Source organism: Labrus bergylta, chromosome 20, assembly GCF_963930695.1.
Source record: "Labrus bergylta chromosome 20, fLabBer1.1, whole genome shotgun sequence".
Taxonomy (NCBI): Eukaryota; Metazoa; Chordata; class Actinopteri; order Labriformes; family Labridae; genus Labrus; species Labrus bergylta.
In genome coordinates this window covers 11,196,115-11,223,709 of record NC_089214.1, presented here as the reverse complement: position 1 = coordinate 11,223,709, position 27,595 = coordinate 11,196,115, and the positions used below count along the sequence as shown (strand labels likewise).

Here is a 27,595-nt window from a genome sequence, read left to right as displayed (position 1 = left end):
GGCTATTGATCTTCTCATCCAAGCTTTGGTGAAAAGTGCTAAGAATATTTTTCACAACTATCTTTTCCTGTGACTCTTTCGGCTAGCCTAGGCTAAGCTAAGCTAAGCTAAGCTCACACTCTACTGACTGTTAAGCTTCAGATATACCTTTACATTAATGGTGGCATTGATCTTCTGATCTAAGCTTTGCCAAAAAAAGGATAACAATATGTTTCAAAATGTTTTAAAGGGCTTAGGTGAAGTAAATTACAAAGTTTATTCACACTAAAGGACAGACGCAAGCGCTGTTCATAAGACCAGAGCAGAGCTGAAACGTGTCCAGGACTGGAACTGGAGAGAGGAGGTCCTCATTTAGCCTTTGGCTGCTGTTCTCTCCCCCCCAAACTACTATATTAATCATAATCACACAACACCATTAGACTATGTCATTCTATTAAAGAAATCACATTATCATACATTTCATTAATTAAACTCGAACCCAATCCATTCACTCTGAGGAGTCACTCAGAGGAAGAGAGCTGGGGATGGAGGTGGGCTGGGATAGAGGAGGAGGTGGAGGAGAAGGGGGAGGAAGGTTGCAGAGGGCAGGACGCTCCACCACTCCACTCACCGACTCTCCAAAGTGAAATCAAGGGGACAGATTTGCATGTCATGGGCTCAGGGTGGGGAACAACTAGTGGCTTAGACAATGGCAGCCGAGGATGTAGGTGGAGTTTGGAGTGGAGGGAAAAAAACAATCCTTCTGACAAGTGGCTGCATGATGGAGGAGAGCAAGAGGAGGAGATAAACAAGAGACGGACTCCCTTCTTAAGTAATAAACACTGAACGGGTCACAAGGTGATACAACGAGGGTGCAGCGGGTGCCATGCCTCCTCCCTGACGAAGAGCACTTCAAGTGGCTTTGCATGAGTGTCAGCGATACAGATGCAGCACAAGGTCCTGTTTGATATAACTGTTTGGCCTCTGCAAATATCAAAGAAAAAAAATCCAGCTGAAAAAATGAATTGAGAGAAATGACATATTTCATTTATCTCGTAACATAAAACAAATGACGTACATTAAAGAGTCCATGTTGTCGGCATTGATTTCTAGGATACAAAAACATATTGCTTTGCTGGATATTTCTTGTATGAAACCTCACATTATCAAAAACCTGACACAATGTCAGTCAATGTCAATTTACTAAAGTGTGGGCTTTGAATCTTCATTGAATCAACCATAACACAGACTCAGACTTAAGATTCCATCTTCAATTTGACTAAATACCACGACAGGAAGTGTTTCCCCTTATTCATTAACTAATAAGATTGATTTAGATTATTTAAAGTTCAGTAAATTTACACAAAAAAATATTTGCAACTTCAATCAGACTCCCTTTGAGGACATGGTCTTGTATTCACATCACACCAAACTGTTTCGTATTAGAAAGGTTTTTTTATTGTTTCTGAAACTGATCTAAAATTTGCACATTTCATTTCTAACAAATAATCCAGCCTCATGAATTTTGACTGCATGCTTTTCCAATTTCAGTTTTAACACTATCCTCCTCTTTTTGCAACACAAAGTCGTAACGATAATATTAACGTCTGCATAATCTACTGCATTAACTTTATTTCAGCTTTTCTTTACAAGAGAGCCAGTTCTCTTCTTTTTGCTCCATTCCTCCATCTGCCTGTCTCTCTCTCCCTCTCTGAGTCTCTCTGGGTCTGATTAGCATGTGTAGTGTATGTTCCGTCACGCTGTAGTGTTGACCTGTGCTGTCATCTCCCTGATTACCTCCCTGATTCACTTTCCTTGTTTAGTAATGTGCAATCAATCATAATCAATTAGCCAAAATGTTGAATCATTAAAACCATTATCATTAATTAAAATAATTATCACTTTCTGCCAATGCTTCATTACCAGTGTTGTCTAACGTGTCTGCCACACAGCAGACTTTTCTGCTGCTGCTTTTTTTGCCGCCAGAAGTCAGATTTCTAAAGTTTCTTTTTAAAGCACGCAAACAATCACTGATTACGCTACTTTGATTTAAAAAAGAAATAGTTGATCAGCTTAATTATGCACATTTGAGAAAACTGTAAATAATGATGATTAATTGCATGTTCCCAAGAATTGCAAAATGCTCAAGAAAATGGCGTACAAAAATATATAAGATCTATAGTATCCTGAAGACGACTTGGTAGGCTGTTCAATTAGCCTATATGAAGTCCCATCTGTAGGCAACCCCCACCCTCACATCCTCTCATATCGCCCCCTCCCCTTTTTTTTATAATTTATTTTTCCCATTCAAGCTTATTCTCTTAGTAATAATCTGTTCTTCTGTTGTTTAGTTGAGTGCCTCTTTGGCTGTGTTATTTTTTTTGCAATATGAGTTGTAATATGAGGCGATTGTATGCGGTCACTGAAATTAAGTGATGAAAAAAAAGGTTTTACTTTTAAAACAGTTTATAAAATCTAAATAAGATGTTTGCTTGAAAGTCTGGAGTTCAAGTTTGTCCTGAAAACTTCAAAAACATCTCCTCTTGTCTTGATCCAAAGTGTTTTCTCACTGTCTGTGGGATTCTTCTGCTTCCTCTTGCAGCTCTCCTTTCATTCTCTCACGCTTGACCAGAAATTGTCTTTTTCCCCACCTCAGACCAGAGCAGCCCTGCTCTCTGAAAACACTGAGCAGGGATGAAACAGGGGAACCTTAATGATGTGTAAACATCCAGGGAGAGGCAGAGCGCTCGTCTAAAAAGCCCCGAGGGAGGGATGATGGAGGCAGACAAGACATGTAGCTCACTTAGCCCTGCACACTGCCTCAACCCAAGCAGTGATTCCAGACCATTTTTAGCCTGCTTCTCTAACCTGGAATAGACCTGTCACTCCCTAACCCTCAATAATTGCTTGTATCCAAATTTCCTTGAAAGTAGGCCTGGGGACCCTGAGGGTGTGAAGGATGCAGCTGAGTGAATGTGTGCGTAAGAATGTGTGTCTGTGTGGGCGTCTGTTTTTCCAGCTCAGCCTATTGGGCAAAAAAGGGTCTCTTCGCTCGCCTGCCTCCCCTGCCTCCCTGACGCTGTTGAGGAGCATCGCTCACTGCCACCTGGGGAAAGCAGGCGTCTCATTGGGGTCACGCCACCCCAGTGGAATGTGAGTCAAAGGTAAATGGGCCTGAACATTGCACAGTATCCCCAGTCTGAGCTCCATTAAACCAGGCGTTCTTACTCTGGGATGGATGTCCATTATTACGCACGGCACAAGTGCCATCCATTGAGCTCACTGTGCGATTCTTTGGCTAATATGAATTATCCAACAAATAAAACCATTGTGCAATTATAACACTTGAGATAAATCATGCACTCATTCTTCAATGCCTAACGTTATACATGTTGTCCTGCAGAGAAGAACCAAAGAAGACAGGATCCAATTGGGTGGGAGTGCTCAGGCAATGTGGCATCCCTTTCTGCATCTAGAGGCCCATTGTATTTTCCTGGAGCCCATCATGACCACCAGATTGCATCATTTTCAAATGGTCTTCAGGAGTGAACTTAATTGTGTCTCATTAAGGGCTATGAAGTGAGACGAGAGGTCAGTGAAAAGGTTTTTTTTTATTTTCAAAAGAGAACAGCAAAACGTCTTCAAAAGCAACACAAATGTAGTACAAAATCATACACACAGTAAAGACTGAAGAATATCTTGATTGGATAGGATTTAATATTTTGTATTGTTCAGGGATTAGTACCAACTCAGTGGAGTGTCAAGCAAAACAGATGAGCAAAGGACTTCTAGTCCAGCCATTCACTCCTAGATATAGCTTCACTTGTTTATCTGGTAACAAAAGGAAAAGTGAACGAGAGTATTTTAATCGAGACAAATTATATTCCAAAGGTAAAATCCAAACAATGAAGACGTCTTTAAAAACTAGGGTTACTCTACATACTGTACATTCCAAGCAAAAATAAATTTACTATTTTTCTAGGTTGTGGCAAACTCTCTAAGAAAAAAGGAGCTGGGCGGCCACACGTCGATGCCTCATGACTCCGATAGGTTTATTTGCAATAGGTCTATTTTTGGAAACATAGATTAGATGGCAGGATGACAAACAGATACATGAATCAGATACATGTTTGTGATTTAGCAGTACAGTGACGCTGTCATGTAAGCACAAAAACTCTGAACATGGCATTTGATGAAATCGTTTCACAAGAACAAGTGTCCAGAGAAAGACATCCCACTCCACCTCTGCCTGTTTGTGATGAAGGGCTGCTCTCTGTGTGAGAGTGAAAGAGACAGGCTGGGCTGGCTGTCATGTCATAAAGGATGCAGTCAGAGGGAGCAGACATGATTTCATGGCTAATGATTCCCGCACTAATATCAGTGTGGGCTGCAGAGGGGATAACCAAGTTGAGCTGTCTTAGCTCAAATGATTCAATTAGGCCAGCTGTCCCTATTTGTCATGGCTCAAGTGGCTTCTAGATTACCTTTCCAGAGTGCATACGTGCCTCTGCATTGAACTTACCAGCTCAACAGTTTCAGAGAAAAAACCGAGAGAATACGGGAAGAAAGGAGGGGAGCGGTGGAGGGGAAGAAATGAAACAAAGAATGCAGTAATAACTGTATTATCCACTTAAACGCTGAGGCCAATTATAGAGATAAATGTGACTTTTTGTTTTATGGAGGATCAGAAAGAGCCTCAGAGCGTTGGGCTGAAGAGATGTTAGATGGAAAAGTGAGCATAAGAGACGGTGAGGAGGAGGGCTGAAGAGATGTTAGATGGAAAAGTGAGCATAAGAGACGGTGAGGAGGAAAGGTGAAGGTCAAGATATAAAAAGAGAGGAAAATAAAATAAAGAAATTCCTAAAAAAAACCCTGTCTTTTCATCTCTGTAGCTTCTCCTAAATGAATTCTATAAAGGAAAAGTTATTCTAAAGCTGTTTCAAATATATAAGAACGTAAAAGGACACATCCACACACTCTCCCTGCTTCACCTTTTCTTCTCTGAGTCTCAATTAAGTGTCTGATAAGTATTAAATTCAAAGAAGCATTAGAGTCATTAGTGCTGATTGAGTTGATGACTCTGAGGGCGATGTCTTCCTCCTTTCACTTTAATGTAGTTAAACGTAAATTTGTGTCAACTAACCTCATCAGATCCAATTAACACAATTGTCAGTTTTGGGTCAGGGGATGTAGCAGACGAGGATTGTCACACTAAGACACTTAATATCTCGTTTATTAAAGATAATTAGTTGTGTTAGAATTATTAGTGCTGTCACTTAACATAGAGCCTTTAAAACAAGAGAGAGACAGTATCCCTGCACCACACACACACACACACACACACACACACAAACATGGTGTAATGCCAGGTGAAGCTCCATTAGATCCGACTCCTTACAAATAAACAACATCCCATTAAAAGCAGGGACATAACAGGCTTAGTGGATAGTGTGCTCGATGCTTATGCAACCATGAAAACACAAATGATGTCTCATTGTGTACTTCCTCGTGGCTAGACAACAACACATCATGCTACACTCCACAGAAGTTAATACAAGAAATGAAAGGTTCAAACCTCGTGAACAGCGATAATGGGGCCAAGTGTGCGACTTATACTATATAAATACTTCCACGTTGGAGCTCCTTATTGTTTGCGGTGTGTGTGAAAATAATGAGAGTGCATTGTTGTGTAGATCTTAGCTGATGATACTACGAGAGTTATGTTTCTTACAAGGAAAACAATCAAACATGTTGTTTTTGTCATCAAAATCAAGCATTTAAATACCCTACATTGTTGTTCTATTTTCCAGTATTTCTTTTGGTTATACATTTCTTTTACATTTTATTGTTTGGGTTTCATTTCCTTTTTAATTTGTCACAAACTACACACACACTCATCAAGAAATCTGAATCTCATTATGTGTCTTTACCAAATATAACAATACCTTTCAGAGCACATTGTATAGCAAAAGAGAGAAAAATTGAAGTCAGTGTTTAGATACAATATGATAAGATACAATGCGATATGGTACGGTATGGTTCGATGGAACGACTTTTCTGGACTCAAGTGCTGCACACATTTAGCAGCCCCCACAGCATCAGCAGTAAAACTATTTCTGACTTAAAATCCTGAAAATTCGACCTTAAATATATTCTAAACTAAGTTATTGTTTTCCATGAGTTGCTGCGAATAGACCGTGTTTTAACTCAAACCCTGCTTGTGTAAAGTTATGGTGCGTTCTCTTGAAACTGCAGATCTCTGTTTGTTAGCGCTGATCGGTGTGCTGAAGAACGAGGGCAAAGCCTCGCCTCAGAGCTGTCAAATCTGTGACTGGGATCAGCCTTATTACAATGATTGAGAGAACAGGCCTTTGCTGCACAAATACCATCCAGGGGGACTAGAAAGGCCACATTCATACAACTGAGTTCACACATTTGTCTTCATTAATGCGATTCTTTTCTGTTTTGTCACTTTTGCTACCAAACAGTTACACAGTTATACAGTCAGCGGGGAGATAAAGGGACCAGATATCGTCAGAGGTCACAGAACTGATACAGTAAATATAAGTGCTCCATGTTGCAGCTGAGAGGGTCCCCTGGGTGCTGGTGTTTCTGACCCTTTAAACACTAAGACTGCAATGAATGATAGTGACATTCAATTATATGAATCACTTATTGATAAGTAGGGCCAACATGGTTTGTTAAAATATTTATTATTTTAGGGTTATTTTTAACTGTATGCTCCTCAAAGGTTGAATCCTCCATTTGTTTTTCTTGACCTTCAAACTATAGAGTTAAAAGACAGGGAGATGAGTCAAAAATGAATGATTTTAGATTAATTTAGCATATGCTGTCAGCATGCTATTCTGCTGTTGAGATCTTTACCACTCAGGCCAAATAGTGACTAACACCCAGACTGGGATTACAGAACGTCATTACTGCCTTATCTTTAGAGATGGAAGTGTCAATGACACCTCTGCTGCATGCAGGCAGCAGCTGAGCTGTGAGATATCCTGGCACACAACACAGTCTTTGTAGCCAGACACCAAAATTCTTTACCTTTTAATTACAGGAATATTCAGCGCCAACATATGATGCAGTTTTGTACCATACAGACTGGACAATGGCTTAACCAGCTCTAAGTGAACGGTTCAGAGCACTACAGCTCTGTAAAAATGATAGTTTCTTAATTCAATGCTCTAAGTTCAATGTTTTCAAGAATGTGTAGCCGATATTTGCTTTCTTGCAGAAAGAGATGAGATGTACCAGTTTCCGTTAATAAAAAACTAAAGCTAATTTAGACAGTTGCCCTCATCTTACCTATGTAGATGAAGCAAGGGGGAACAGCTAGCTTCACTCTTTCAACAGTTTTTTTCTTTGGATCCCAATTAGCTTTAGCATAGCAAAGACTATTCTTCTTAGGTTTGCAGTGAGGCCATTGAAAGAAATTAAAGTAATTTGTCCTCCACCTTAAAGAACATGAAACCAAAATGAATAACAGTTTATTTTCTAAGGAATAAAATTCACAGGGCATAGTGTGTAAACTATTGAGCTTTAACGCGACAATAACTTGGTCGCCGACTGTAACTTTTCCACCTTAAAATAGTAGTTTCTCCCATGTCCAGAGTCGCCTGATACTGCACGGTGTAACTTTGACAGCAGGTCGTAGTCATCTCACGATAAGTGACTTTGTTGGGCTGCAAAGCACACCATTTCGAATTCCTACATATATGTTGCTTTAAAGTGCTGAGTTTTTTGTGGCTGGCTTTATTTCTGTTACCAATCTGTGCTATCTATGCTAAGCTAAGCTTACCCTATACAGTACCTTTTACATGTTTATATGTAAGTGTATATTAAAGTGTTTTTAGACATAAAGTTTGATTTTCTTCCTGTTTAGTGCAGTCCATGTTAAACAGCCATTGTATCAACTGTACAGATGTTAGCTTCACTGACGCATTGGTTTTAGCAAAGCTTTGAACAGACCTAATTAATTATCAAAAATCTGTTTTTCTGCTAGCATCTGTATATTAATAAGGCAGGTTCATTCCAATATTTTAACTACATTGCATTTTACTAAGTACCTTGAGAATAAATTGTATCTTGTACTGTGAGTGAAAATATCGAATGTGTATCTTCAACACGTTAGCTTAGCTGCTAAAAAATATGTCTATTAAGCTAACTAAATAATCCTAGCAAGAGTTTAACCATTTACATATTTCTGTTATTTGGCATAAAAATATCTCTGATGCCCCATTGCTACCAAACTCTTCACGTGCTGGTTCTGAAGAAGACACCACAGGATGTTATAACCTCACAGCATTAAGTTCATAATTAAGCTTTAATTCACTCTTTGTTCATGCTCTGTATTTATTGTCGGTTTACATCCTCTATCAGAGAGCTCAGAGAGGTTCTCCTCACCTGCTCCCTGCATCCCTCCTCCTCCTCTCCTCCATGTACCTGCAGCACTGGGCTGCAGTGCATCATGGGTGCTGCTGAGGCCATGCCAAAACCCAATTTGGATCATGTCCAGGGCTTCATTGGAAAGTAATGGTTTTCACTGAACTGAGTTATGACCAGCTGTTTGCAGACAGTCTGTGACATACTGATGGAGCAGAACACCGTATGTTGCTTTCCAAATCAAATGATACAAGGAGTGTGACAGTGTGGAGAAACATCTGTCATTAGCAATTTTCAGCACGCTCCGCTAATTCTGGACAAAATACGCCTAATGAAGTTACTGCAGGAAACTTCAAATATTGTCAGTGTAACAAGGCCATAAGAAGCCCGTGCTCACCAAGGCCTGTGATCGGATTCATCCAGAGGAGGGTAATTGTTTTTGATCATGCTGTTTTAAAATGCAAATGGAAAACGTTCGTCTTTAATCCATGAACAAAACACCAAGAAATCAAGGACGAGAGGGTGGCCGGCTTTTCTTTATTGATGTGTCCTCCCTTGTAGTGGTGCTTCATGGAGCTTATGTGAGTGGGACTAAAAGCTTTGATTGACTTTGGTTATCAAGTTCAGTCACCAGATATACATGTATGCTAAAATCTCCTCTGTGGCAGAAACCTCTCTGTTCTCAGGATCAGGCTGCCGTCCAAATGATCTTACAGGTTGTCTACAGGGTATCAAACAAAGAGTCCTCTTAGACCTGTTCTTTTTCTAAAGTGTCCTGAGATAACATTAGTTATGAATGGGCGCTATACAAATAAAAGATTAAGATTGAGTTTGTTCTTAGGATTTTTTCCGTAGCAGGAAAAGTTTTACATTTTTTCCTATGAAAAACAATCACATCTTGATTTGCCTTGGCACTGAAAACTCTAAATAAGATTGCCTCTTCGCTGCCTCTTTGGTTCAATATTGAGTTGAAATGTAGCCTATAAGTCTAGCACTAACAATATTCATTTGGCCACTCTGTGTTTGTAATTTGCCAGTTTCCTAGGACTGTCCTCAATTTATTCAGACTGTGCTGCGAGGATGAGAGGGTTTGTGACAGGCAGCTCTGCAGAAAGTGGTCCTCTCCTCCAGAACAGTTGTTGTAGTGAGAAGTGTTAGAGACGGGTGGGCGTCTGGACCCAAGTATGCTGATCAAACACGAGGCCTGTGTCTATCTGGCAGCCGTCTCCTGGCGGCAGAAGGGCCATAAACCCGCCTGTGTTAATTCTGCCGTAATTATCATGGGTGCCACATGTTATGCAGGATGTCCTACCACTGCAGATCCACTCAGAAGTTTGCAGAGAAATCCTTCCACACTGCTCAAAGCTGTGGCAGACGAGCGGATGCAGAGGGTGACAGTTGGCCATTGTGATTAGAAAAGGGCCGCTCCTGGAGCCCTGCCCCATATCTCATTTCCTGTAGCAGCCCTTTGTAATGATGTGTTTTATGTGGTGCATGTTGGTGAATAACTGGCTGCACTGAGATGACAATAATCACCCATAATGCCCCCAGGGAGGGGGCGGCCTCTCTCAGGGACAACATTAGTCATAAATATGCAAAACGGCTGCTGTCCTTACTGCACAAACACGCTTTGTTTCAGTTCAAGGTTGCATGCACTGTATACTTAGAGATTTCATATAACAATGAATGCATAAGGAAGTTTATAATTTTTTATATCAAATAAGACTCTTTAGTGTTACAAATGTTGCATGAAAGGAAATCAGAGGATCTTACACAAAGATGCACAAGACTGAACAAATTTAGAGCGGAAGAAAAATGTCTACTTGGTTGAGCAGTTCAACAATTTCCCAGTAATCCAGCCATTAATGAATCCGTAATTTTACCATTACCCATCATTCTCAGCCTCAGTGGTCCTCTTGTTGTCAGAGCTAATAAGTGAACCTCTCCACTGCCTCATCTCAAGTCTCTGTATTCCCCGGGAGAGCCCCTCTCAGCCTGCCCAGGCCGTGCTTTGGCAGCCCTGCAGGCTTTAGCACCCTGAGAAATCGCACACACTCTCTCCCAGTCAGTGTGGAAGGCTTTGTGTATCTCCCATCTTGACCTTCTCCCACTCTTGCGCTCCTGTCATCCATCTGTCAGAGAATACTTTCTTCCTGTTGTTCTGTGACTGTGACAAGATCACCCACATGATTCCTTCTTGTTGTCCTTTCACATGGAAGCAAACTGCACATACAGATATTGTTTTCCTACACATGTAGTTAGCTGTTAATTGTCTTTCTTTCATATGTTTGCACACATAAACATACATAATCAGCTGTATAATCACTTGTCTTTGCAGTAGAAGTGTATACTCTGTTACAGCCCCACTGTGGTCTTATCAGTATTAACATCTCGTCCTGTTTCCAGGGAGATCAGGCCAGTGACATCTCCACATGTCTGTCAAGTTAGTAAATGTCTCCCTGCCTAAATCAGCTGACGTTGATTTGTGAGCATAATGCCTGATTATAGGACGGGTGACAGATAAATTTTATCAAAATTAAGGCACAATTAAACATTTCATCTCCGCTAATTACTGGCTGTAGATTTGGCAAGATGACCATGTGCTGTAGGAAATCAGCAACCATAACACATTTTAATGGGGCACAGCTGTCTTACAGCTTGGTAATATTTGCACAGTGCACCAGAACTGTAATTTATGAGACAAAAAGAGGGAGAAAATCATGCATGGGATTGAGTGCCAGAATAGAGTTTGAATTTATATTCTTTAATGAGGTTTGGATTTGTTGCTGACGGTTTTTCATATCAAAGATAAATGTGGATGCTGTGGTGTCTTGGTGCATCTGGGAAGAGTCAATTATCACTTATATCTGTCTGCCTGTTATGTAAATGGCCACTAAACTAAAGCTGATGTGGTATTTTGCAACCCTGCACTAATAGCATTTAGATTTTTTTTTTTAGAAGCATGAAGAAGAAGGTGGGCTTTTGAGCATGCAAACACTGGACAGACTTGATGGGTTCACGCTAAAGTAATCAGCCCCACTATCCACTTGTGCCAAGGAATAAGCCTGGGAAATTCACCAAAATGTGGGAACAGCTTGGGAACAGATTGATGCAGAAGGGTGAAAAAGGCTGAGAGTGAGTGTATGTGTGTACTGAGATGGGTGTGTGTGTGCGTATGTGATCTCAGAGCTAATTCCAAGGCAAACAAGAGGAAGCTTCTTCTAAGTAACTCAGCTCTGGTGTGCTCTGATGCTATTTCTCCTGTGGGGTCTAGCATAGCCTCTTCAATTATAGGGAAGTTTGGCCACCAAATCCCCTCTAAAACAGATATTTGACGCATAGTGAGGAATGGGGTTTTCATCACTTTTACGTTGATTGGCTCTCATTCATCTGAAATTGGCTGTTATTGGCTGACTTCTGTCAGAATTTACACCTCAGTGGGGCCTGGAGGTTAGAAATGCTGCACGTATACTGGAGGGTGACCTTTGCAGCAGCCTCTCTTGGAAATTTTGATACTATGTAATACTATACCTACTACAGAAATATTGCTCTGGCTATTTTATCTGATCTGGTTGATCTGTACTATATTAAAAATGTATTTGATTATTTTTGTTGGACATTTTTTTGTTTGCGTGTTCAGTTTTTTGGAGTCTGTTTACTGTACTGTGTAATTTTGCACTACTACTTTACTTACATTTTTCAGTGTCATGATATATTTTACCTTTGACTCTGATTTGTACATTGTTGCTCTAGATCTGCAATTTGATATACCTGCTCATACATTTGCAAGTCTTATTTTTGTATAATGTTGGTTTTGTCGAAAATTCAAAGTGCAGTGCAAAATGCTGCTACAGTATTTTTGTCTCATAGAGTAGATAGTTTGACTTTGGTTTAAATGACTTTTGGTACAAAATGACCACAAGCATGACAATACACTTTCAACAGTATCCTTCTTTAATTGTCTTTATTTGCAGCAAAAACTTACACAACTAAACGCTGTGATCAATTCAAACTACCTGATTGATTTCACACTACCAATACCATCCCTGCATTGTTTCACCACAGCTTCTCCGGACCAGGCAGAGAATGAAAACGGGCTCAGTTGGACTGTGCTGGCATGCTGCAGGCTGTGTTTGGTTGGAGCCCACCGAGGTTAATTTAACTGCTGTTTTCTGGGTGACACCTTCAGTCTGTGACAGGCCTGTGAGGGCTGGATGCTTGTGGCATTTTCCATGATACCCCACCGATCTGCACTTGGGTCCGGTTCAGGTGCTGCTCTGTACAGTACACCCCCTGAAGGCCCTGTTGACCTTCTTTCATGAGCCATTATTTTCATGTTTACTGTGCTGACATTATGGTGCCATTATGCAGTCCATGTTTTAACCCAATGAAACTGAAGGAGATCATGTCTGGCTAAAATGAAAAATACAAAAAATAGCTGGAACCTAATTTAAAAAATAACACAAACTTTATGTTATTCAGGTTTTAGGGACGTAAGTATTTGAAGATACACCAAGAAATGACAATGCAATAACAAAAAATACCAAATGATGCACTTTATTACTAGTGAGATGAAACTATGGAGATGCCATTGCACTCTGCTTCTAAAGGGAGAATATTCTAAAATGTAAAGACTTTATCAACTTCTTGAGTAAGGAAGTTTTCTATTCTTTTTTTTTTTTTTTTATCAATATTTTTTTGTGCTTCTACTTGTGAAGCAAAACATGTCAGGTTTGTATTTTCTTTATTTAAGACACAGTTTCAAAGCTATTTAAAATCATTTTCATCTATTGGTTTACTTAACTTTGAAGCTTAGGTCGTACAGGTTTATGGATATGAAGCAATTGAAGAGACTTAAAAAATTGCACCACAATAGGACCAAAGGAGGCACATGGTGGATCAGTTCTATTGCAGAGTTATAAGGGTTAATACTTACTATCGCCCATTCTAATGCAAAGACTACAAAGTGACTGTTTTTGGAGTAGTGATACTTTATACATGTGCTGCTAAAAATGAATGGGAATGTTTTTCTAATTTAACTGATATAAGTATGTACTTATAGTGCTTTTTAAGGTTGCCCTGCCTTTTTTTGCCAAATTGATGCCGCAGACTGTGTCCTTGCAGCGTTTCTGCTTTGCCCTGAGCTGAAATGTGACCACAGGCTGGCGTAGAGTATGTCAGTTTGTGCACCGTGCTGGAGTCTGACGAGGGGGCTTACCCTCGCAGATGACCGGCTGTTGTACTAAAAGTGCAGCACATTGCCGCATCGCCCCAGGACAGAAAATCAGGGACAGCAAAGGACAATAGAGATGATGCTTTATGTTGTGATAGCCATCCTTCTGACAAACAAACATCAAATTAGTGAGATTCTTGTACTCATTCAAAAGGAGCTGTGTTGTTGTTGTATTTTAAATTAAATGCAACAGTGAGGAGTATTTATTCTAGGGAACATTTCTTCTCTCATTAGGTCAGCTATGCGCTTGAATAGTGCATCTTTGCTGAGGGAATCCAAACATTAAATCAGATGTAATTGAGAGAAATGAAGCCATACTTCAAGCAGTTAAGCCTTTTGCATTAAAGCGTGCACTGAAATGCTCTTTGTTAATCTCTGATCAAGTGGGATATTACCTCTCATGAAGAGCTTAGTGAACGCTCATTAAGGCATTACACCGTAAATGCCTGAATAATTATGAGTTCCATTTTGCCTTCCATAAAATTGCACAGTTTACCAAACAGTGAGCGGCGACAGAGTTACTGAACTTTAGGACTCTAAAGGAGCATGACAAATGTGTGGTGACGCTACACATGTCACTTTTTAATCCTGAACATACTCTTCACCCTCCTGGTCATGCAGTACATATGTCAGGGATAGGGACAACAGCCTCCTGCCAATGTCTCATACCAGGCTGGATCTGTTTGAATCACACTCACGCATGAGTGGACATTTGTGCACACAGACTCTGTTGCACAGCTCTGATTACTTTATCATGACATTTTCCAGGCACACTTAATGAAGTACCTTTAGAAGCACAAATCGGTGTTGATCACATGTGGGGGTCACGCATCCTTTGCCCTTAACCCTGCAGGAAACTGTCAACATATGACATAAAGGTGTGACATTTACATAGTATATAAATAATGTCACAATGTCTTTTACATGTCATTGTTTTACCAGTACGACGCTTGTCTCCAACCCTCATCCCCACCTAACATTTTGCCACATGCCATATTTTCCTATTATTCAGGATTACAAACAGGTGTTAGTGTGAGTCTGTGTGTGTATGCAGATGTATTAACACAACCATCACATGCCCTGAGTAGATCTGTGTTTGTTTTTTGACAAGTGGTCCTGTGTGCTCTGTGTGTGTGTGTGTGTATGTGTGTGTGTGTGTGTGTGTGTGTGTGTGTGTGTGTGTGTGTGTGTGTGTGTGTGTGTGTGTGTCAGTGAGTGTGTGTGTGTGTTATAGTAGGCCAGTGACAGCTGAAGAAGAGGACTGTATTTGTGGAGGAACAGCATGGCTGCAGAGAGGAGTGGAGATCCTGAGGGAGGCCTAATGGTTCCACTCCTTCCTGCACAGAGATAAAGACTCATAATAAGCGTGTATGCTCACCATCTGGCCCTGTGCATGTGGCCCTTATGGAGGCGAAAGCAGCGCAATCTGTAAACGATCAGGAGCCATGGCGCTCCCCCTAGAGAGGCCGCCATGCAATCAAGGTGACAGATGGCAGCACCACTGCTGTGGCCTCATGGAGGAGATCAAAATCACCTTCAATAAACTCTGACTGGAATGGGCACAGGCCCCTCAAAAAGTCAGTTTGTCAGTCAAACTGTGGCAGCTTGCTGAAACAGGGGGAACACACAGCGGTCCGTCCGTCCACCGCCTGATTTCCATATTTTCCGTCTGACTGAGCCTGAACTGTGATCTTTCTCCAGTTGTCCTCTCGACTCATGCCGGCGTGGGCGAGCTGGCTGCCAGTACGAGCAATGCTACTGGGGGAAAATTGAGAACATGATGCTGCTAATGTGGGGCAATAAGAGCGGATGGTGGCAGAGAGGCATTAAATAACTGACTGGTACTCTATTTTTGATATGACAGGACCCCCATGATTTGCTTCTCTTTGTTTATTTAATTACACATTTAGACACACACACACATGAACCACACTAAACAAACAGCATTACACAGTATATAATGCACTGATATATAATGCATGACCGCAAAATAGATGTATATGCAGTGCAGGGCTCGTACTGAATTGCTCTTCTTCGGTATTTTTTTGTTTTAACATCTGATGGAGCAGCATGGTCCATCCTCCGCACCGTGTCTGTGTCTGTGTGTCTGAGTCCTGAGCATGGAGACACAAATGCTTGGGAATGCTATTTCACACATCCCCTTCATCTGATGCGCAGCTTCTGTCAGTGATGTGAGAAAAACAGCCTGACTCTCCAAGCTTTTTTTGCACCAGTGCAAAAGTTCAAAATTGAAACGCCATCTGTTCAATAAAACTAATCTAGGCATGCAGGGCTGCTTCCAAGGCCGCCCTGATTGGATGTTTTTCTTGTCTTTGAACTTCCTGCCACAAGGTTCAGAATAAGCCCAGGGTATTGTCATTTACAAAAGTGTCCGTGTATATGTCTTTCCACAAGTTGGACATATTTTATTTAGTATATTTCCTTGTTAGTTAATATTTTCTAACCCATTGCCCTGTGTCTGTTTGTCCTCTTTTATGTATTTCAGCTGCTGCAGACACTTTTCTATTTTATATTGTATATCTGGATTGAGACCCTCAACCATCCTCACTCTTTAGTTCTAATGAAATGAGAGCACCTAAATTGTCCTCTCTTACGCTGCAGCTTTTTAACACTCACTTAGTTAATTGCCACACGTATTTCATTAATTGGACAAGTTCCATTGTAGTCCCTCTGTTTTATAGAGGTGTCCTGGAGTGCTCTTAATCATCCACTTTTAAACATTTTTACAAATGTTTAATATGTGCACTTAAACTAATAATTAGATCAATTACACTAATTAGCACAGTAAGTTGAATTAAAAGCAGTAAAAGGAGCTTTCAGGTTTCATATCCATCGTGTGCTCTTTGACTCCAGTCTTAAATCTGGGACCAGTGGCTATCTATACTGCAAGGACATTAGTGCCCCAGTCATTTTATTTAAGGTTAATATAATGATACTAAAATTCACACACACTGTATTGGTTACATTATGCTAAGATATACTGTATATGAGCTATAAGGCAAAAGACATTTCCTTTGGGCCAGGATTTTTCAAATAGATGTACATTAATAGGCCTAACAGAAATTAACAATCATGTAGTTAGGCTATATTTACATTTTTTAAGCAAGTACCTCACATTTCAGTTCAGTTAAGAAACATACTTGAAGAGCTTCCTTAATTCCCATCTATAAAGGGCATAATCATAGAAAATAAATGACACAGTAAGAGGTAATATAGAGACTCAGATATCGCCCTCATGAACTGTATTTTTCATATCATAACTCATTTTTAAAAGGCTCATAATAAACATCAAACTTAAATATTCACTGACAAAACCTAAACCCCCAGACCAAACGTATCTGGTTGAGTTAGAAAATGAAAAACTGGGTTAACTTGAGGGTTTTAAAAAACTTATACAACTGGTCTTTAGGACTATTGTTTATTTATTTTTTGCTCAAGGTCATTTTATTGTTGTTTTAACACTAACAAAATACATTTACAAGACAAAATGTCATATAACAAAATATAATCCCCCCAACATTTTGCCACACACAGGCACACACGTTTTTTTTCTCCATGTAGGCTACATATAAACATTGAGAAATTGAAGCTAGAAAATTATTATAAATACATAATCTAAGTCAAGTTTGACAATATGAAACAATTGTAATTAATTGCAGTTGACAATAAACACAAATGTAAAGGCAAAAACAATAAATTAAAATTAAGAAGGGAAGAAAAGGAGAAAAAGAAAGAAAGAAGAAAATATGAAAAGAAAACAATAAATACTCTACATTATACAGTATACAATACAGTACATTTAAATAATTCCTCACTGTTGTGTCATTTTTAAGTTTATTTTCTAAACTATTATCTTATCTTGCTTTTATGGTGGATATGCTTTATTTTAGTTGAGTAACTTTGCAGGAAAAAGTACGTATTCTATTGTAGCCTACCAAAAACATTACTTTTTCAAATTACAATATCCAACAGCTATGGGTTGAATGGTTGAAAAAATAACTCGGACAGGAGTTTTTTTCCCCCCATGATTTGATTGAGATTCCGGAAATGGGCGTGGCTAACGAATTACCTCACAGGTGTGCTTGTACGAACCAGTTTTTGCGGACACTGTTTGAAATGTTTGGTACCAGTGTGTGTGTGTGTCATACCTCTGTGGAAAACTGCTTTGATTTATACGACCGACCAGTTTCAATCACAGACTGTCTATGAGTTCAACAGAGAGAAGTCGTTTCAGATGCTCGCAGCAACACTATCCATTAAAAAAAAAAACGCCGACATAAAGGTAAGCTGCCAACAAACAACCTTTCATTCTGTCTATTTTCAGGTAACTTAAGTTTTTATAAACTTTTAACAGTTTTAAACACAATGCAGCACATCTTAGACCAAACACAGGAGGCTATGTCATCTCCTAGAATGACACTCATGTTCCTTAAACCTCCATTGACCCCCACCTAAGATAAAAAAAAGTAGGCTACACTTTATAGCGCACCAGATAAAAATTGATTATCTGTAAACTTCAACATCTTGTAGAGACAAATGTCAAGACATAACATATATCTTCAGGGCTGTAGAAGCATTGGCTTATATCCATTTCAGCTAGCCTAGTGAACCTCAGTTGCTACCTTCTGACTTCCAGGTAATTTATTTTATTTCATTATATTTTACCTTTATTTTACCAGGCAGAATTGCTTGAGATCAAATGACCTCTTTTTAGTGGATACACCGGTGTTTCGGTTTATCGAGTGACCCTGTCAACTGGTGTCTTTCAGCCGAATGTTTCTGTGGTTGTCATAGTTACCGCAGCTGTTTTTGCGGTGGAATTAAATTGAAACTAGTGTAGTGTTTGGTTTCAGTTTATTTCACCCTGTAAGATAAGAATTAATATTAGTCTCAAAAAGTCTTTATTTGACATGTTGTCCACTTGTAGAATTTGATTTTGCAGTTGAATGTTACAGAGTGTCATTTTCAGTGGCAGTAAATAATTATAGGCTACAGACCATAGACTGTAAATGATATAATTATAGGCTACAGACAAATAAGACACAGTGTTTTGGTTACTTTTGTTTCTTTGGTCACATTTTTCTAACGAGACAAAAAAATGTAAGGTACGTTTGAACCCTGTTAAACTTTAGAACCAAATGTTCCCTTTAGAAACCTAATAATGAAAATTTGAAGAAGGGCAATTGGGTTGACCCTGAGTGGGAAATTTTGGCTTTGGGGTCTTTATATGATCAGATTAAATCACTCTGATTCATGAGTGGGGATCACACAATCCTCATTGCTTTGTCAGATGAGGATTTTAATTTGAGCCTCACCTGATGGATGCCGGTAATTTATGCTGATTAGAAATAAAGCATCATACTTTCCTTTATCTGCCCCCACCCATCCTAACGGGAAGATTTTTTTTAGATGGGTATGAGGAGAGCAGTTGATTAGTTGTAATGTGACCGCTGTACCCCACGGGCTGAAATTTATGTCCTCAATTTGAACTGTGGCTGTGCGTGCTGTATACATCAGGTTTGTTAATGAATTTTGTCGCCAGAAGGAAGTCAATGTCTTTGGTTTTTCCAACGCTGTGACATCTTAGTGTGTGAAATCTAACCTTTCAAACTTCGAGTCAGCACTTTTTTAATTATTGTCTTATTATTTTCCACATCAAAACAGAAAACAAAGTGCTTCTTTATGGGTTATTGCTTTCAGGCTGTTGATAAACTATAAAAAAATAACAAATTATGCAAGTGTTATTCCATTATTGTTAATGTCTTGTCCTGTTTTGTTCTGTAAGTGTAACACCACTAGTCTGGATGGAAAACAATAATCTTTTTATTAGTTAACTTGCAGCCACAATACAGTATACTCCAGTACCTGCTATTTGTGTGGATGAGTTGTAAAGTGAGTTTCAGTGCTGTGCTGTTGTAACATGTGGAGCTGTGTATGCTGCTGTCCTCTCCATCCTGTCTATGAGTATATGACTGACAGGTGTCAGGCTTGTCATGGCTTCCCAGGCTGCTGTGGGTGAGATGTGCGAGGACAGGGAGAGATGGAGGCGGAGGAAGAGAGTCTGTCATTTCATTCAGGCTTTTCTCTTTTCTGACACGCATCCTCACCCCCGTATTGTCTATCAGCATCAGCAGATGACTGACAAAGGCACTGCTCAGATACAGACAGGTCCACATCAACGCTATGTGTGCATCTACTTCATGTACCTGAATGGCTTATCCAAGTGTGAACATACACGATCATGTCATGCCACCGCTTTGCTGCATCAGCATATCCTTCCAGTGATAATCAGACCTTGCAGTGTAAGCATTCATCAAAGTTGGACTCAGCCTGCTGCCTGCTCTCTGCATGCCCTCACCTCTTCACACTCACTGACTGACTGACTCGATTCTGGCCATCATCGTGCTGACTGCTTTCCAAAAACTAGATTTCACAAGTGGAAAAACAGCATCTGCTTTCCTACAGCTTCACATATGGCGGCCATAGCTGCACATATGAACTGAAGCAGGTAAAAAGGGTAGGGGGGGGCTGGCCCCTCGGGACCTTGAACAGAGGGCCTGACCCTGGGGACTCTGTTGGGCTACTCAGCAGTGAGGGCCACGCTGGCCAGAGCCAGATGAACCTGCATATGGAATGAGGCCATAGTGCACAGAGTCATGGGGACCATGAACATGTAGGAGAGAAGAGGAAGTGCATCCTTTGTGTGGTACTTAGAAAAGACAAACTTTTATTGCTAAGTTGAATTGATTATAAATTTGCGAAATAGTTAATGCAAGATAATGTATTTTAGGTAAATAATATTCAGCAAAGTATAATTGTATACTTTTGTTTGGTCAAAATCACAATTTTATTGATTTTATTTCCATTTAATCAAAAGTTTGTTTTAACTTCTAAACCATAAGGGGACGGATCGTAATCATTGTGACCCTCATCAACAAAGTTTGTTCACCTGTCAGTTTACATGAGTTCAACAAGTTCAACAGCAAAAAGTCAATCAAAAAAAGAAGAGAAACTGAACTATGTCCAGGTTGTACTTCAACAAATAGAGGTTTGAACTAGTGTAGTGTTTGACAAAAATTCTGATTTAGAATAAAGATGCACCAATCCATTTTTTTTCAGTCCTTATCCGATTCCAGTACAAATGTACAGATACCGATACTGATTCCAAAATTTTACAATAAATAATGATTAGCGTTGTTGTTTGTATTATGTGTAACGCTACACAACGCTGTAGTAAACCCATCATTGCATTATGCTGGCTTTGCATACAAACAGGAAGCAGCAACAACTTTCTCATCATTTTCAAATTAAGTATTTTAAACTGAAGTGCAAGAATTGTACTTTTGATCATAAAGAAGGAGCTGTTCCAACTCGTCTGAATTTTGTGGGCACTTGCAGTTCAGTCTGAAGGTCTTCAAAGCAAGACTGTGTTGAGAATATTTTCTTAATCGGTCACATGGATCGGCGCCGTCAGTCCGATAGCCGATATGTAAATTACATCAATATCTGACCCGCTATCAATATTAGATCAGATCTGTCCCAGCTCTAATTTAGAATATTGAGGTTATTAATAATTAGACTTTAAACCAAAAGCCAGTTTCCAAAGTTTATGAATTCATGACGTGTGTAGCCTTCCCGAAATTTTTAGATTATCACCAAGCTCTAAAATGAAAAACTCAACATGAGGTGACTTAGTTTTGCACTGATATCAATCAGATTGAATTAGACGCATAAAAATCAAACTGCTCTGCAATTTTGAGAGAGCTTTAGGTATTTCTAATGCTGAAAAGACTGTTCAGATTCTAGTTGTCTAACCCTGCTGCTCAATGTTACAGTGTCATAATGACAGTTGTATAATAATCATTTTGAGAACCACTGTTTTGAGCTTGCTAGCCATACTGGTGCCTGCATTTTATGTTTGTTTGCAATTTACAACCCATTCTATTTCCTGTACTGCTGCTTTGTAAATCCAAGTTTTCGAATGAATACATCTAAAAACTGTCTCCAGACTGTGTCTACTCCTTGGGTCTCACATATTAAGGTGTTTTATGATGTACTTATGTTAACTTTTCTTTTGTGTGTGTGTGTGCAGACTGTCTCCCTCTCTCCCCCCCCCCCCCCCCCCTCCTCTCCCCTACCACTGGTCTCGCTCTAGTGGCTGCGTTACCGGTGATCACAGCCTGACAGACCGTCCTTGGGGAGCCAGGAGCACCGTTTACAGCTCTTTTGGTGTCAATGCCTCCTGTCTGCTCTAATTCCCACCTCCCCACTGTGCCTCCTACTCTTCCTCCACACTTGTCCCTACTCAGGACACTCAAATCCATTACACCGAGGAGCAGACAGGTCAGAGTGAATGTTGGAAGATGAATACACTGGTGGCTCAGGATTTTGCGTAGTGCTCTCTTATGAACAAACATACAGATGCACTTGCTCTCTCACATGCACATGTATACCCATATGCAGGAATCAGAGATTAGCAATTAGTTTGTTAAATCATTACCCATTTACACCTGTAGACCACCCCGAGTAGAAATGTGTAATGATTGCTAATTGGCTTGTTAGTATGAAAACAAAGCAGCGTTTTTTTCATCAGCTGAAGGGCTAAATTATCAGGAAACAAACAAGTGGAGGGGAACATATGAATAAGGATGTTTTTACATGAGCATCTGTGGATACAGCTGCTGCTCGCTCTGACCATCCTGCCTTCTCCTCTCTGTTTTTTCTCAGGCACAAACAAACAAACAAGACAGCCGCCCCATGTGCCTGCTGCGGGTAAGTGTTACAATCTTCACACCCAGTTGTTTGTGACACCAGTTCATGCCTCTCTTATAGCAGCCGAGAGCCACATCCATCTACCGTCTACCTTTTTTCATCTTAAAAAATATATTTTGGGGCTTTCTTTAATTGAGTTTTGTATTTAAAAAAAAAAACAATAAACAAACAATAAAGAAAAGAACAACAAAAATGGATACAAAACGAGAACCCAGACATTTCAAGAATGTGAACATACATTATAAACAATGGATGGAACAATAAATACATATCTGAATACACAAGTGTACAAACGAGTGCATCTGCACACTTAGGAGTAGTTCAACAGTGTACAGTAATAAAGCAGGAAGTAATTATGTTGCACAGAGTTATCGGTTTAAAAAGTGTTACAGTTTTTTCCCACAAAAAATGCGTCAGAGTCTCTGAAGAAACTTCCACAACAACCATCGTTTGTCAGATGTTTGACTGAGGTCACGAGGTCTATTTGTGACATCTACATGTTGACCACTGGGACCTGCAGAGCATACCAGTTTAGAACTCCAGGAATACATATATGAACAGAAGAGGAGACAAGGGACATCCCTTTCTACAGCGCTGAAAAACCTTCCGACGTCAGGCCATTAGTATTGGAGTCCTATGAATATAACTCTCTGACTTACTTAATATTTAGATGCACTGAGGTATGATCTGATAGAACAATAGAATCAAAATGGTAGGCCTGGACTGCATGTAAGCATTTTCTAGTCTTGAATATGAATTACGAAGATGCAAATAAAATGTAAAGTCTCTAACTGTAAGATTCATCCGATGCCACTATCAAACCGGAGAAACATTGCAAGTAAATCACAAGAATGTTGTGTTAACTTCTCGGGCTCCTACCGCAGAAGTGAGCCAGAATAAAGCCTCTGTAGAACTTATAGATGAATCAGCGCCATATCGCTATGGACCTCAAAAAATGACAGCGCTTATGTTGAAGTCGTAGTTTAAACGCCGCACAGAAAAGGAAGTGTTGCCTGCAAGTTGTTTAACATTAATCACTGGCTGCACAGGAATAACGTAGATATTTGCATCTATTTCCAGAGGCATGTATCGTCTATCACGTAGGTTCCCAACCTTTTTCCTTGCCCCCCCCCCCCACACACACACGCACACACACACACACACACACACACACACACACACACACACACACACACACACACACACACACACACACACACACACACACACACACACACACACACACTTGAATCTGAGAAAAGCTGAGCCCCCAGACATGTTACCACAGCCACATCTTAATGATAGTGACAAATAGTACTCATGGGAATTCGTTTCCTATCCAAGAGTGTAAAACTTGAGAAGTAGCTGCCATGCTATAAAAAAAAAACACCCTCTTTTTTTCCATGGTCCCTAATATATTTCCTTCTGCAGTTCTCTCCTTGTCCACAGACTAATGTGTTTACCTCTGCAGTCACCTGCCACTACGGGGGCCACAATGAGATTCGGGGGGCCTTTTGTCCCAATCAGCTTTTCCTATCAGGCTAAATGCTCTCTGGAGACGGGGCTTATTATATGACACGATCCTCTGAGTAGATAAATGGCCGTCCATGTCACAAGCAGGACCCCGCTCGTGTGGGGGTGGATGGGGTTGAGGAGACAGACAGCTTGGGCCCCATGAGATGAAAGGAGCCCACAGCCTTACTGACGTTTTAATCAAAAACAGTTAGCACTGAATCAGAGTGTTTGCAGGCAGAGCTGCAGGGAGGCTTTTCATTGCTGCCCATTGGAAATATGCAAGGATTGAAATTCAGACCTTTCTGACATATAATTTACCTGCTGTCAGTCTGTATGGGCCTGTTTTATCATGAGGTGTTGTTGTGATCCCCCCTCCCATCAACATCGCCACCACCACTGACGCCTGGCACACATACACCCCCCCCCCCCCCCACCTCCTCACAGTCAGCCACCTGTTACAACCTCAGCTAAATCATTGAAAGAGTTTGGACATCTCATTAAGAAGATTATCTTTAGAGTTATCATGTCATAGTCAAGGCTTCTCAACACTGTGTTATATACTGTGGTGGTTATTGAGAAAAATGGGGAAAAAAACAATGTAAAGATCGTGCTATATGTATGGATGTGAGCATATTATTTGAAAGGCTCTTCACACTTATTTAGTTGTTTTCTGAATGAATTTTTTCAGCCGTGAATTCAGACTTTTATTTTTACAAAAGACATTTTGGCTTTAATTTGTGTACACTATTTAATGTTTTTGTCTCGGTTATTCATTAGCAAATTCTCTAATCTTTTTCTTCTGATGTTCACGTAAACATCCTCAAATTGAAGCTGAAGTCAGCACGTTGACATCATGTACATCTTTTATGTTTCAAATCTAACGTGAAAAAACAAAACGAACAACGATAAGCTGCCCTACAATGATCTTCCTGCACTAAGACCATCTGGCCACATTACCTTCAGCTTTAAAGATTCAGCAAACATGTAATAATAATACTAATAATGGATATATTTTTATGTAGACGTATAAATGCATCATGTAAACACAGAATTTATTCCCTTTTTAAAGTGATGAACTTCAGTCATAGAGCCAACTGATGATTGTAGTAAGAACATCAAACATCGAAATACTACTATAGATCCTTTAAAGTCAAATAATATCGTATGCAGGATTACAGCGTTTCAAATATTGTTAGCATGTTTCTCTAAGGATGATGTGCACATGTATATAATTCATATCCAGAGTGTGCGTTATTTTTACTTTACAGTATGAAAAATGCATCACACCATCTTTATGTTTACTTAACAGAGTCTCCTTCTGGAAGAGAAAATATGAATGTTACCTCGGTTCACATCCCATCTCTCCCTCAGGAAACGAATGTTGAGAGAATGTTAAACACCGGGAGGTTCAAACGTTAGCATTTGTGATAAATTGTTCATTTTGCTGTAATCCGACTCGGGGAAAGCTGTGAATAACTTTGCACACTCAGAATGATGCGGCTAATTGTAAAACACACCCCACTGGGTTTTCAAAGATGTCACAGACTTTTCATCAAACATTAACGCCTTGTTCCAGTGGTTTCATGCAGTTTGCTCTTTACGTCTCGCTTTTAATGACACTCTGGAAAAAAAAGAAAACATTCAAACTAATCATAAATTACTAAATGATAATGGGAGGAGGGAGGGGGAGAAAAGGCTCCTCTCCCCGGCCGGTCATAAGTTGATCATCTTAAGCTCCGAGCTGCAGGTAGGCAGTGACAGCTGCTTAATTTGGTTTTGTCATCGGGGTGACTTAATCCTGTAACGGGCCCCAGTGACTGCGGCCTCACAGACGGCTGAGAGACAGAACGGCACTCTGGTTGCCCGTTTACGGACGCAGCAATAGAAACCAAGGTCACTTTAATTAACTGCCAAATTACAATTTAAACGATAATACTAATCACTCACTTTTGAGCTAGCAAGAAGCTACTGGCTGTCATGTTAATTTAAAGCTGAGGGGGAAAATGGACGTTTCCACCTCTGCTTCACAGTGGGGTTTGAATCTGAGCTGTTCATTTGCTCTGTGTGCTTCAAGGTGCCCAAAACAACCCCAGTCTCTTTTCCCTTAGTGGTGGACAGTACCAAAGTACATTTTCTGAATACACTTAAGCTCATTCTGTGACTATCTGTACTTTACTGGAATTTTATTTTGGGGGAAACTTGATACTTTTACTCCACAACTTCTGAAAGATGAATATTATACTTTTGACTCTACTACATTTCTATACATTTTCTTGATACTTTCTGGTGTTGCTGTACTTGTATCGCGCATCTCCATGGTTGAACGTAGAGCAAACGTCACTCAGATCAGAAAATGTTGGGCGCTAACACCGCTGCAGACAAATGGAAAAAAAAGCAAAGGGCGCTTTAGCAGCCCCAGGAATATGAATATGCAGTACAATTTAATATTTCAAGAGGCCTCGCACCGACTGAAATGGCTGTTTTTTTTTCTCAGTGTAAAGCCTGGCTGACATTTTCGCTTTGATAATTTGAATCTAATCAAAGCCAAAGCGCATTCACTTTCCACACCATCAAAATAACAGGAAATGGTTAACATTGTCTCTTGAGGCTTTGAGACCTACCTTAAGGTTCCGGTTATTGGCTCAGCTGCATTTGAATGTTGGTGTAAGGCAAAGGTAAATATTCATTACAGTACAGTTTGTATATTATTACACTATAATTGAATATAAAATAAAAGCGCTGCATAAAATAAGTGATTTTTCCCTATCGTCAACTTGTATGATAAAACTGACACTAAAACTTAAACTCTCTTAAAAAGAGTGAAATTACTAACTCAATTTTCCTTACCCAGTTTGACACATTTGAATTGGGTTGTTTTGTCCAAAACCCATTCATCAAATGACAAGTTAACTCCTATGGGCTCTGAAATTCCAGTTTTAATACCAGCATTAAGTCACAATAAACATCTTCAATGAGTAATCCAAATTGTTGCACACTTGCTCATCAACTAATTGATTTCTTAGTTGATCTCTGCCTTTATGACTCTGATTACCGAGTCTTTCCCCTGTGGTGGACTGTATCATGCAGTCGGGTGTGACGCTGTAGAGACTAGGTAAGGTCCAGACCATGGGATATTTATTCAAGCCAACCTCCACCCCATTACAGTTACTGCCCATCTGCCACTGCTGCCACTCGGAGCCCTCCTAAAGGTTACTCATTTACATATGGGTTGGGGGGGGGGGGGGAGCATCCACTGATAACAGAGCTTCAATCAATCAGTGCATCATGATTAGTCCCATGTAAAACCCCAGCAGTTGGTTAAAACTCTGCCCACTCTCCTCGATGCCACTTTTTAAATGAGGTCCTGGAACGCCTCGACAACAAACTGGAAACAACTGAATGGAAAAATTCATAATTTCTCAGATAAATTGTGACGGGGGGCCTGAAATTGATTTATTATTGTGATCGTTAGCCATATGGCACTGGCTGCTTCCCCCCTCCTAACATTCAAAAAATGTGCGATTACAGGGCTAGGTCGGAGCAACCTTTACCATTGCACAAATGAATCTCAGTCAGAAGGAAAACGGAGAATTCGCTTGTGTTTCTATGAGCTGCGATAGCACTGACACTTTGTTGTTTGACTCCATGAATGAATTAACTTTAGTTTTAGTATCTACA

The 27,595-nt window shown here is 40.0% G+C and overlaps 1 long non-coding RNA gene across 1 annotated transcript in view; it reads left to right on the top strand.

Annotated features, from left to right (window-relative positions):
• The first annotated feature begins 21,661 nt into the window (after nucleotides 1–21,661).
• Nucleotides 21,662–27,595, top strand: part of LOC109992524 (uncharacterized) — a 39,741-nt gene continuing 33,807 nt past the window's right edge. The window contains exons 1-2 of the long non-coding RNA XR_003809189.2: nucleotides 21,662–21,973; nucleotides 22,358–22,402. This is a non-coding gene — a long non-coding RNA (uncharacterized lncRNA). The remainder of the gene's footprint in view (nucleotides 21,974–22,357; nucleotides 22,403–27,595) is intronic.